Source organism: Jaculus jaculus, chromosome 3 (assembly GCF_020740685.1).
Source record: "Jaculus jaculus isolate mJacJac1 chromosome 3, mJacJac1.mat.Y.cur, whole genome shotgun sequence".
Taxonomy (NCBI): domain Eukaryota; kingdom Metazoa; phylum Chordata; class Mammalia; order Rodentia; family Dipodidae; genus Jaculus; species Jaculus jaculus.
This window is the reverse complement of record NC_059104.1, coordinates 144,064,482-144,078,146: the sequence shown is the minus strand read 5'-3', so window position 1 is coordinate 144,078,146 and position 13,665 is coordinate 144,064,482. Positions and strand designations below refer to the sequence as shown.

General features: G+C 43.1%; 1 protein-coding gene across 4 annotated transcripts in view; it reads left to right on the top strand.

Annotated features, from left to right (window-relative positions):
- The window catches only part of Sv2b (synaptic vesicle glycoprotein 2B), a 186,579-nt gene that overhangs the window by 101,297 nt on the left and 71,617 nt on the right, over positions 1-13,665 (top strand). The window lies entirely within an intron of this gene.

The window sequence follows — 13,665 nt, the reverse complement described above, 5'->3', positions numbered from 1 at the left end:
GGTCTTCAGAGGTCACTAAGACAATTCCTTAGGCCATGTGAAGGAGGACGTGTCGGGGCAGTTAGGGCGAGAGGCAGGCTAAGGCTGTGTCAGGAGATTGGAGTGGAGGACTTGTCCCTAGACCTTATTCTTTGTCCTACTGTCAACTTTTATTTTTTTTAAATATTTTTTTAAATATATTTTTTAAATTTTTTATTTATTTATTTGAGAGCGACAGACACAGAGAGAAAGACAGATAGAGGGAGAGAGAGAGAATGGGCGCACCAGGGCTTCCAGCCTCTGCAAACAAACTCCAGACGCGTGCGCCCCCTTGTGCATCTGGCTAACGTGGGACCTGGGGAACCAAGCCTCGAACCAGGGTCCTTAGGCTTCACAGGCAAGCGCTTAACCGCTAAGCCATCTCTCCAGCCTGAGTTTTAGAATTTAGTCAGGCCAACAGGCAAAATTTGCCAGCCACCCAAAAAGGGAATTATTGGTTTGGGACTCTTTTCCTTGGTTCATTTGATGATGGCCATGACAATCTTCAAGGTCAGACCCCATTCTGTTAATGGCATGGGTTTTAAAGCTATTGGTTTCTTAGTTTGAAGTGTGCTTTCTACCTGTAGAATTGTTTTTGAGAGTCAACTCTATTTTTGGAAGAAAAATATTATGTCCGATGTGCTCAGCAGGTTATAATATCTCTTCCTTTCTCCAGGAGATTGAAGTTGGCTGGAAATATGACCTTCCATAGATGATCTTTTAGATGAGCAGGCTCCTGTGTGTCCCATGTGCCTCTAGATGCATTTGTGCAACAGTAGGGGTTCCATTGTAATAGTTTTTCCTTTTCTTTCCCAAGAAATATTGCTTCTTACATGAAAGAAATAGGGAAAACATCCAATATCCTCAAATGTGCTCCCTTTCTGCCTATAGCCTACTCCCAAATTTATCTTTGCTGGTTGTTCTCCTTCCTCAGGCTTTGAAATGTCAATTATCTGACACCCTCCGCTGTCATTCAAGTCCTTCCAAACCTGGCTTTGCCTGCCTTTTCTCATGTATCTGCAGCCATCCCCCTAAACTCCCCCTTGATTCTGGCTGGATTTGCTGCCCACTGTGCAGAAGCCTTGCATCTGATAGTTTGTCATTACTGAGTTTGCTAAGGTTCACCAGCAGCCTCAAAGTTGGATGAGACAGAAATGCTTCTGAATGATCCTACAGGGATGTGTTTAGTTGTTGCTCATGGTAGGTGCTCTCTGCCTGGTGAGCTTGATCACAAGGAAACGTAGAATGGTGGGGAAGAAAGGAAGCCAAGATCCTGAGGGTAGGGACACTGAGCTTCCTGGCAACCAGGCCCTCCCTGTGGCAGCTAAGGACTCCTGTGTACATTCGTTTTTCCTCCAGGTGTGGTTGGTTGCCAAGAGCTATCCATCTAGCAGCAGGTGACAGAGTAAGGGTGGCAGGCAGGCAGGCAGCTTAATGTAGGAGAGTTTGAATCCTGACTCTTTAATTACTAGCTTTGGGACTTTGGAAAGCTGACTTAATCTCTCTGAGCCTTAGTTATGAAAAGTAGTCATCTATCTGCTAATGTGAAGTTGAGTTGAGTTGGCAAACTTAAAACTCTTCAGTTCAGCATTTGTTATTTTCTCTCTACCTTAACAGTAGCATCTCCTATTGGGTGGTGATTGCAAATTTCTACAGCCCATGTATGAGCTGCAACACTTTTATCTTATCTGTAGTGAGATATCTATCACCTGCATACTTTCTTTAAAAATATCAATATGCATATGGAGTTTGCTTATGGTGGTTGGAGGCCCTGGTGTGCCTATTCTCTCTCTGCCCCCCTCTCTCTGCCACTCTCTCACTGTCCTTCAAATGAATAAATAACTTATCAACTGAGTTTGTTTAAGAAAGATGCTATGTTACTCCTGTAAATACAGTGTAACTACGAGAGCAAATTCAATGAAAACTTCCATATTAGGTAACTTCCCATAACTACATATTGTTCCCTGTAAAAGCTCATTTGATGAGAAAGAACTGTTAAAAAGTTATCAAGGAGGTGGCAGGGCCAAGTGGCTCCTCTAAATTGACATTTGCCTTGTGTCAAAAAGGATTTAAGGAGCACTGGGGATGGAATCACATTTTCTCTGTGTGATGCAATGTTATTTAGTGGCAATAAATCATGTTAGGTACCACTAAAAGTAGCATCTTTGTTTTGGGAAATAGTCACCACAAGAATCAGTCATTGGGAGCAAACCAGAAGTGGGAGATCATCAGTTTAAGAGCTGGCAGGAAGTGGTGGAACAAGATGGTCAGGACCTGAATCCCCTGAGGAGTGGGGATTCAGGGCGGGACTCTGGCGGTGTGAGGGTTCTGAAAATGCAGGGACTCTCCTGAGAAAACTAAGATTTGCACCTGAGTTGAGGATGAAGCTACAGCCTTTATCGTCCTTTCTGCTCAGGTATCCTGAGGGAAGAAGTTAGAGGACACAGAGAAAGGCACTCTCCACATGTGTCTCTATGCAGTCGCTGTTTTTGTTGAGTTCTTTCTTGGTGATAGGCACTGTACTAAGATTTTTTGAAACAATATTAACTTGGGGTTGGGAAGATGGCTCAGTGGTTAAAAGTACTTGCTTCACAAACCTGCTGACCAGAGTTCAGATCCCCAGCACCCACATAGGCACATGTAAGTTGACACATGTGTCTGTAATCCCAACGTGCCGACAGCAATGGCAGGCAGTGTCGGGACAATCCTGGTTGGTGGCAAAGCTGCTCTGGCCTCCCCCCTTCAGGGGCAAAACAGTAAGAGCCCTGTCCTAAAAAAGAGCATTAACTGAGGTTGCCTTCTGACTTCTATACAAACACTGTGGCATATACCCCCTAACATACATACATGCATAAATTAACTTAAAATTTAAAAAGAAAAATTTAACATTGAATTCTCAGAACAGCTCAATGAATAGCATCCTATGGCTGGTCTCCTCATTTCATGCATGAAGAAACTGAAGCTTCAAAGGTCCACCAGCTACTCTGATTCACAGAGCCGGTATCTATAAATATATACAGCATCCCACAGTCTGCTTTATAACGCAGGCTCCAAGGCAAGAGATAATATAACAAAAAGGTTGTGATGGAGTCAAGTTAAAGTAAAGAGAGATTGGCAAGATGCCCGTACTTATATTTTGAGATGGGGTTTTGCTATTTTGCTCTGTAGTTCAGGCTGGCCTTGAATTTATAGCAATTCTTGTGCTTCAGCCTCCCAAATGCTAGAATTCACGTGTGCTACTACATCTGGGCCCACTATTGGTTTTGCCCATTCTATCTGACCACTACTGAAGTGGTCTTCCAAACTGTGGGATGCCTGGCTCCTTGTTGCATGCCAATAGCTTATACAGTTCCCCTCCTGCTTTCTGCTACTCAAAGCCATTTTTTGGAAGCTTGCTGTCATCTACTGGTAGTTCTGCTCTTTATAAGTTATATACTGTGGGCTGAGACCTTGTTGATGATTCTAGGTCTATGGCAAAGAACCTTCATAGATGTCTCACATCTCCTCTCAGGGAACTCACATCCCTGCTCCCAGAGGTCCCTCTTCTAGTGATTGGGTGTCTCCATAAGTCTAAGCACCAGTCCCTGTCCCTTTCCTTTGTAGTAAAGCTCCCAGAGGGACATGTCCCCTGGAAGGCTTGGGTGCCTCTGTGGTCTTACCTTTGCATCACAAGCACATGATGAAGTGCGTCTTGGGGCAGGAAAACTTAGGCCAGAGATCCCTGATTGTGGGTGAGCACAACCACCACTGTGGAGCTGCCATAGGCTTAGGATGCGGCCCAGGAGTCTGCATTTAGGCTGCACGAAGGACACTCCTGAAATGGTCTGAAGCCTATGTAGTGAAAAACGCCGACCTAACCTTAGAACACAGGAGCAGAGAGGGATCAAATGAACTTCATAGGGAGTAAGACGTAAACACTGGCATCTTAGATCACCTTACCTGATATTTTTGCATAAACAACACATATGAAATACTATTAGGGATACTATTAGTGTAATGGTATAAGTATATGATTTGCCTAGCGTTTTCACTTAGTGTTATAGTGTCTGTTTTCTTTTTACTAAAAATATCTTTCAAAAGCATAATTTTTATATTACCATGTTATTTAACTATAGAAATATGTTAAGATTTCTTTGCTTGATTTGAACCCAAGATATGGGTTGCTTAAATATTGATTATTGTAAACAATACAATGATTGACATTATCCATAAATTGCTTTTTTCTGTTTTTTTTTAATTTTAGATATTTTTATTTATTTGTCTGAGAGATGGATATGGGTGTACCAGGGCCTCTTGCCACTGCACAAGAACTCCAGACTCATGTACCACTTTGTGCATCTAGCATTACATGGGTACTAGGGAGTCAAACAAGTGCCTTTAACCACTGAGTCATCTCTCCAGCTCTGCTTTTCTATTTTGAAAGTAAAATATACTCTCAAAACACAAACTAAGGCTAGTTTACTTTAAAGAATTTGGCATTACTTTAAATTATTAGTTTTAATGTTCAGAAAACACCAGTTGGCTTGGTCCCTTTTAATAAATGATTGTTTCTTGCACCTTGGCAACTAATGGACACAAGATGAATGGTTTAACCAAGGGAAGTATTTTAACACTAGCACTAATGAACCAACATGGTCCTGTGTGGGGCAAGTACAAAAGTAATTGTTGGAGTCTGCAAATGCCATCTCCCATTCCCAGCTAGATGATTTTCAGCCCATGGTTGATGTAATGTATGCCAGAAACATCAAGCAGTGTATTTCAGGAAGCATTGCAGGTGGTTAAAACATATTTTATGCTGGTAATAAACAACTTAAGCCATCTTAGAACACTGTGTCCACAGTGTCTTAGTACCAGTGCTAGACGGCAAAGAGGAAAGAGTGGATGTGTGATAGCAACTTCAAGGTTTTAGCTGATCTGTCCTTATTTTGTTATTTTTATTTATTAAAATTTATTTATTTTGATTTTTTTGAAGTAGGATCTCTCTCTCTCTAGCCCAGGCTGACCTGGAATTCACTATGTAGTCTCAGGCTGGCTTTAACCTCATAGTGACACCCTTATCCCTGCCTCCCAAGTACTGGGATTAAAGGAATGCACCACCATGCACTGCTAATTTTTATTTTTAAGTAAAAGTAATTTATAGCATTAAATTGGCTTCTGGGTGGGCTGGAGAGATGGCTTAGTGGTTAAGCGCTTGCCTGTGAAGCCTAAGGACCCTGGTTCGAGGCTCTGTTCCCCAGGACTCAGGTTAGCCAGATGCACAAGGGGATGCATGCATCTGGAGTTCATTTGCAGGGGCTGGAGGCCTTGGCATGCCCAGTCTCTCTCTGTGTCTCTGCCTTTCTCTCTCTCTCTCTCTCTCTCTCTGTCACTCTCAAATAAATAAGTAAAATAAAAATAAACAAAAAATTTAAAATTACCTTCTGGATAACAGGTCTAGTAACGATTAGCCTTTTTCATTGAGCAGACATTTTTTGAAGACTTGCTATGCTCAAGACTATATTCAAGAATAAGTAAAATTGCCTGGCGTGGTGGCGCATGCCTTTAATCCCAGCACTCGGGAGGCAGAGGTAGGAAGGAGGATCACCGTGAGTTCAAGGCCACCCTGAGACTACATAGTGAATTCCAGGTCAGCCTGAGCCAGAGTGAGACCCTACCTCGAAAAACCAAAAAAAAAAAAAAAAAAAAAAAAAAAAAAAAAAAAAAAAAAAGAATAAGTAAAATGTATTGCTTTACCCATCCCAGACTTGCTCACAATCTCCCAGAAGAGAGAGACACACAATAAATAGAAACCAATGACTCTCACATAATAAGATAATACAGAAATATTCACAATGTCAGGGGACCTCTAGAGCAATTGTAAATGTTTAAGAATAAAAAGCTGACAAATTGTCAGAGTGGCTAACGAGTCTATAAATGCTTCTCTTAATTAGAAAGTGATGCTATTCTAGATGATAGAACAAGAATATGTTATATAGTTCCCAGATGGTTCATTATGTATTTTTATCACTATACAAGGAAATATTGAGACAGATGGCTGGACAAAGCCTTGGCAATCACGAGAGAAGTAAGAGGCTAGGGCTTGGAAGGCAGGTGATCGATCCAGGATCCCACAGTAGCTTGAAGACAGGACTAGAACAGCAGCTGAACCTTCTATTTAGGGGCATCTCTCTTATCTGTCTGTATCCATCTTCAAATATACATTATTGGTATGACGCCTCAGGTAGGATGGGACCTTAACTAAGAGGTACTGTAGGGAAGATGGAGGTCTCACTTTCCATTAGGTTCAAGGATGGGACCAGCTAGTATAGCGATAATGACAGTGTTAGTTATGATTGACGTTGCTATGACCGAAATACTTTACAGAGACAACTTAAGGGAAGAAAAACAATTAGTTTGGTTCACAATTTCATGATGGGCAAAGCATGGTGGAACACCTCAGCTCACAACATGGTAGGCCAGGAAGAGATAGAAATGCCTAGGGATAGCATACCTCTACGGACCCCGCTCCCACCCCCACCATGACAGACGTCTTCTGTCTGGGTCCCACAGTTTTCCAAAACACCACAAGGGCACCAAACATTTAAACACCTGCCTCTAGGGGACATTCATATTCAAACCATGCTGGACAAAACAGGGAACAAAATACAAATCTTGTATGACACTGGAACCTTCAGAAATGAAGATCCAAAGAACGGGGTGGGGGTGGGGAATCTGTAGACAGCCCTGTGGAAGTGTGACTGGGGGGCACGCAGGTGGAGCAAGTGGCAGTCAAGCAACACTAGGCTTGCTTGTTTCTGAGGGCTCTTCTCTGTGTCCTTCCAACTTCAGAGGTAAGGGCATTCCTTTCCTCTGGGCATTGGAGGGGCATCTGTGGAATGGCAATTTTATGACATGCTTTAGAGTAAAGACAGAGATTTCTTTTCTGGCCTGCTTCAGGGTATGTTGGGGCAAGGAGGTGCCAAAGACTTTTTTTTCCCTACTGATTTTCCAAATGCCAGGGTGCATGTCCTGAGCTCCATCAGTGTCTCTTGTGCACCTTGGTACATCTCTTTGGTATCCATCTGAGTTTGCTGACTCACCTCTTTCTTGTTAATGTAAACTAAAACACAGTGTGATTCTCAAAGAACATTTTCTCAGACCATGTGTCTCAGTCCTCCCCAAATTCCCACCAAACAATTTCAGGAGTATACGTCAGTGTACGTCAGTGTACCTGCCGTTTTCTCCTCTGTCCCGACTCACTGGGATGAAGTTCTCCTGTAAGCTAATTGCAGCTGAAGGCACAGCTAATACTGACTCCCACTGAGCTGGGCGCTCAGGGTACTTGGTTCTCCAGGGTGGGTGCGGCAGGGGTAGGGCCTTTGCTAAGGGGACCATCTTCTACTATTGCTCACACCGAAGTTGCTTCATTCAGGACCCTTGATCCTCATCAGAATTTGACCCAAATTGGAGAAAAGCTTCAGATTCCTTTCCCCAGCTGTGACCCACAGGACCATGGTGAGGTTATGCTCCCTAGTTCTCTATGCCAATAGGAGGCTTTTGTCCCTCACACCACACGAGATGTTTGTCAAATGGGCCATGGACTTCAGGTATGCAACCAGTGCTTAAATATTTAGAACTCCTTTTTTTTTTTGTTGTTTGTTTTTGATATACGGTCTAGCTCTAGCCCAGGCTGAGCTGGCACTCACTCTGTAGTGCCAGACTGGTTTCAGAGTCACAGTCATCCTCCGACCTCTGCGTCCCAAGTGCTGAGATTAAAGGTGTGTACCACCACACTTGGCTGTTTAGAACTCTTCCTGCATGCTGTCAAGGCTTCCAAGGAGAAGGAAGCCCATGATTGTGAGAAATACACATTTCAATAAACTAAATGGACCTTTTGAGGTCCAGTTTTACTAAGGTATGATTTCCATGCCACAGGATCTACTCACTGTAAGCATACAATTAAATGATATTTAGTACATAGATTGAGTTGTTCAGTCATCACTAATCTAATTGTGGGACATTCTGATCACTTCCACCTTTCCAAATTCCCTCAAGGTCATTTTAGTAAATATGTACTCCCACCATAGTTTCAGACAGTGTCTAATCTATTTTCTGTCACTTTGGATATTATTCTTTTATTTTTAATAGAACATTTATTTTATTTTACTTACTTGGGAGAGAGAGAGAATGAGGGGTGAGGGGGAGAGAGAGAGAGAGAGAGAGAGAGAGAGAGAGAGAGAGAGAGAGAGAGATTATTTTTAACATTTCATATAAATGGAGTGATATGATAGTGTGATTAGCTTAATACTTGTCTGTAGTATGTACCAGTAAGTTGGCTCTTCTTAAAGTCAAATTGTATTCCATGGCAAGGATACATGCCAGTTGGTTTATGCATTCACTGGTTCCTGGATGCTTGTGTTGTTTCCAGATGGAGCTGACGTGGATGTTCTTGCTAGGAATGTCCATGTACAAGTCTTTTTGTAGGCCTATGATTTTTCTTGTGCTGGGTAGCTTTTTACAGTGAAATTGCTAGGTTCTTTGTCAAATGTATGTTCAGCATTGTGTTTATTTATTTATTATTTGTTTATTTGTAAGCAGAGAAAGTGAGGAGAGAGAAGGAATGAGAGAAAAAGAGGGAGTGGGTGTGTGAGGGTCTCCTGCCATAGGAAATGAAGTCTAGATGCATGTGCCACTTTGAGAATCGAACCCAGGCCATCAGACTTTGCAAGAAAGTGCCTTTAAATGCTGACTCATCTCTCTAGCCCATCTGGCTAACATTTTAAAAACCTGCCAAACTTCTTTTTCCCCAAAGTGGCTGAACCATTTTGCACCCCCACCAGCAGGTGCTAAGGATGCTGGTTCGTCACCTGCTTCTGAACCCTTGCTGTCAGCTCTTGTTCATGGCTATTCCAGAGGCTTGCCATAGTATCTCATTGTAGTGTGAAGTGGGTTTTCATTTCTTTGCACGGCTCAGTGTGCTTTTGAATCACCAAAGGAGAATCGTGACTAAAGTATTCTGTGTTCTCAAACTTGCTTGCTCTTGGAATTATTTTTATTCCTCCCTCTAAAATGATTTTATTACTTAATGTTGTACAGAATAGGTTTTTGGGAAGTGTTACATCATTTGATTGCAATATTGGTTTCCACTTTGTTCTGTGTGATATTTGATTATGAAAAGGTGTTTACAGTGTGAGGATTCGGAACCACACGCTCTAGTTAGAGGAAGATGCTGGCGAGGTAGCACAGAGACATTTGGAAGTCAGTAGTTTGCCCAAGTAACTAAATGTCAGTTTGTTCTTTTCTGTTCTTGAGTCTCCAGCCCAGCCCAGATGGGCCTCAGATCTCACGGAGAAGGGAGCTGGGCTCAAGCTGAGATCCTGACAACATTTAATTTCCAGTACTTGGTTTGACAGAAATGAGAATATCGATGTCACACCTGTGCCTGTCAGGTGTTGTGCCAACGGTTTTGCATGAAATATCTCACTGAATTTTCACATGACTCTGTGCACAAATACTATTATTATAGCCACTAGCAGGTGAGGCAAGTGATAGTAGCTTGCACACAGGTAATAGGAAAGGGCAGAAATAGGATGTGAACCTGGGACCGTTTGACACTAGGATCTCTGTGATATATCCTACCACCACAGTATGATGGAAAATCATTCTGAAATTTTTTTTTTCCTAATCACACAGAAGTTACAGGTTCTGGAAATATTTCTAATTCAGAATTTGACTGCTTGGAATCATCATCATTCCAGGCTCCTTGGCTCTCTCCCTCTCACTTGACTGAAAATGTTCCACTCTTCCCTCACCAATCCATGTCATGGATCTTTGGCTTCCTTGTCTTCAGGAATCATCTCCACTTGGGAGATCTGCACACCACTGCTTCCCACATGCTCACAATGGCTCGTCGCTGGCTCGGGTTCTCATAGAAAATTCTATATCCAGGACTGGAGAGATGGCTTAGAGGTTAAGGGGCTTGCCTGCAAAGCCAATGATCTCAGGTTCAATTCCCCAGTACCCATGTAAAGCCAGATGCACAAGGTGGTGCGTGGTCATTTGTTTGCAGTGGCTGGAGACCCTGGCACAACCATTCTCTCTGTCTCTATCTGTTTCTTTCTATATATGCAAGTAAATTAATAAATAAAATACTTAGAATTCCATTTCCAGAGTAGGGCAAGAAATGGACCTCTGTTTCCCTCCTCATCAGTCTCCCATACTTCCTCCTGTGGACTATCTGCTGTAGGCCCAGTGGACTCTCCTGATGCTAAAGAGCAGAGTCATTCTAACCTCAGGTATGCTCTTCAGCCTCTGGTGTCCTCCTTTAGCTTCCCTGAGTCTTTTTATGCCTTCAGTCCCCTTCCTATTGAGATGTTATCAGCTGATCCCATTCCACAGTGGCCCTCCCTCCTCTGAATCCCCTTGGAGAAACTGCCTTTTGACTCTGCGTCATTAGTGTGGCTTCTTTTTAAATTTTATTTTATGTATCCATTTTGAGAGAGAAACTGAGATATATAAAGACAGGTAGAAAGGGAATGGGTGTGCCCGGTTGTCCAGCCACTGTAAACAAACTCCCCCTTGTGCATCAGGCTTATGTGGGTCCTGGAGAACAGAACCTGAGATCATTGGCTTTGCAGGCAAACACCTTAATCGCTAAGCCCTAGTGTGGCTTCTTTATCCCCATCCTTGTCCTCTATAAATTGCAGTAAATTGTTCTCCTCCCTCCTAGGGCTCTTATGTGGGTTCAAAGAAGCAAGGCACATGATAGACTTAGCCCATAACCTGGTGTCAAGCCACAAGGCTGGTATTCAGTAAATGAGTAATTAAGATTGCTACCTTTCTCATTGCTGTAACAAAATGCCCGACAAAAGCAACCTAAGAAAGGAAGGGTTTATTTTAGCTCCCTGTTTGAGGATGATTTGTTGTGCTGGGAGAGGTATGGTGTAGGACTGTGTGGCTGTGGCCACACGGCACTCACGGTCAGGAATCAGAGAGAGGGGAATGTTGCTGCTCCAGTCATTTTCTCCTTTTTATTTAGTCTGGGACCCCAGCCTATGTGACTGTACTGTTCCCATTCAGGATGGTCTTCCCTCCTCAGTTACAATTCTGGAAAAGTTCTTACAGATATGCCCAGAGCTGTGTCTCCTAGGTGATTCTAAATCCAGTCCAGTCACCAATGAAGATTATCTATCACAGATCGTAAATTTCATTATTTTATGATGCCTTGTGATGTTTCAATCTGATGATCTTATAAGGGCTAGACCTCTTGAGAATGGGTATCAAGTCATGTGACATTCACACAAGGCTTTAAGCACCAAAGATCCTGGGATGGTTGCTGAGAATAAGCAGATCAAGTCTAAACTGGGAGTCAGGAGCCCACTCTCTGTAAACCTCAGCTATGCTGCCAACCAGCAGGTGACCTTGACTCACCTTCTTGGAGTCCAGCTCCACCTTCTTTTTCTCTGCCCCTAATGTGTTCGAAAACAGCTTCAGACTCAACGTCTGGTATTGACTCTCTGTGTTTATTTGTACACAAACTTGCCTACCCAAGTCTTTAGTTTCTTCATCTGGGGTATGCAGAGAATAATCTTGCTTCACTATTGGCTGCGAGACTAGATGAAGGTTGCTAGTAAAACGTGATTTACTTAGTGCTTAACTAATGGCTGCTCTGTAGGTACCTTTCTTGCCATTACTATCTTGTGGGAAAGCAATCAAACTTGTTGCTTCCCACTTCTGGGGGATCTTAGAAGTCCTTCATAAAGGTGTCAGTAGGTTGGTACCTTCTGAGGGGTGTATGGGAGACTTCTGGGCTCTTCTCCCAGCTGCTGGTAGCCTTGGCCTTCTGTAGCTTGCAGATGACATTCACCTTCAGTGTCCACATCACCTTTTCTCTGTGAACATCTGTCTCCATTTCCATATTGCCCCATTTCATAGGGACACAATCACACTGAAGAGGGCCCATCTTACTGACCTCATCTTAATTTGATCACCTTTGTAAAGACCCTACAATTAACAAGATCATGTTCTATGGTGCTGGAGGTCAGGGCTCAACATATATTTTATTTTTGAAGGAAACTATTGCAAATTAGTCATTGTTTCATTTTCCAGAAAATGGTCTGCTACAAAAACACACAAACAAAACAAAACAAAAGCAAAAACACTTTGTATTTCTCAGTGAAATAGAAACTTAAGAAAACACTGAAGATACGTGACCGTGAGGGCCCCTTACTTTATTATACTTGACGGTCATAGCAGTCCACTTCCCTAGAGAGGGTGAGAGGGATTAGATTTGACAACGATCTGCTTTGTTCCACAGAGCAAGCCCCAGAGCCTTTGTCCAAAGTGGTGTTTCCCACATGTGCTGCTGGAACTGAAAACAGGTTCAGTCCTGGTTCATGACATTTTTGCAGGGCCTCAAGAATGGAAATCATACACCAGATCTCAGGCAGTCGATATTCCTTCCTCATTTTATAACTCTCTGCAAACACATATGCTGTTTACATGTGATTTATGTTCCTCCTGAGGTCCCTAAATACATGTAATAAAAATATAATTTAGCATATTAACCTGATATGGTCCAGGCAAACTTGGTCTAATACACATTTATTTACTGGGGATATTGAAAAATCTGAAAGGGTAGAGTGAGAGTCATTCTTAGTAAATATTTCTGGCTGGTTCCTATAGTGCTGTTTTTCTTGAAAACTTCCCTGGATTCTCTGAGGCAAATGCAGATGTCCTGGCCTGGTTTCCAACTCTACAGACCGAGTACCTTTGTGGGGCAGGTTCTGCTCTTCCATTTCTACCCACCCCACCCCTGAGCAGTCAGGGCCCACATCCCATTTGAGATTCGTTGTTCACTCACATTGTGTTAGAAGGAAGTGCTGTTGGAGTCACATGATTCCCAGAGCTGGAGTCTGTCCAAGGCTGAGGGTAAGGAGAACCAAGTGACAAGTGTGGTAAAGAAGACCCAGGGATGGGCTGTGAGCAGCCACAGCAAGGGCAAACATGTCCATTCCATCATGAGGTGACATCTGTTGAGTGTGGGGAAGGACAGTGAGTTTCAAATGGAAGGGAACTTGTGAGGTTGATGGCGTATGAACTTGTTGGCAGGTCAGTCAAGTTGACAAGTGGGTGTCTGGCAGCCCCCATGTGGAGAGATCTGAGCATCTATTCCTACCAGGCATCTGTCTTCTGAGCACAGTTGGCATGGAGTAAAGGGTGAGGGAGGGAACTGGCCTCTGCCCCTGAAGTGTTTCTTAACCAGGTGAGGTCTCAGAGCTATTGTGTAAGAACTTAGATTTCTGGGTTCCAGCCAGGTTTTCTGAAAGCTCTGAGAAACCATTTTCTCAAAATTCCCAGGATATCTGATGTGCTAATCCCTCAGAAAAGCATCTGGAAAGTACATGAGCCAGGGAAGACTGCCTTGGGTCCAGCGGGCCTTGTAATGAATCCTAGCCTTGTCGCTTCGATCTTGTTAACCCATTCTGAGCCCAGTGCTTTGTACTTAAAATGAAGTCCTTCCTCTGTTGTTCCATCTATCTCTCCCTTCTGCCCTCTCACTTTCTTCTTCCTTCCTCTTCCCCCCCACCCAACCTCTCTCATTCTCAGGGACGTGGTACTTTGACAACCTGTATTTTGATGCACAGTAGGCATAATTCAATGATGGCT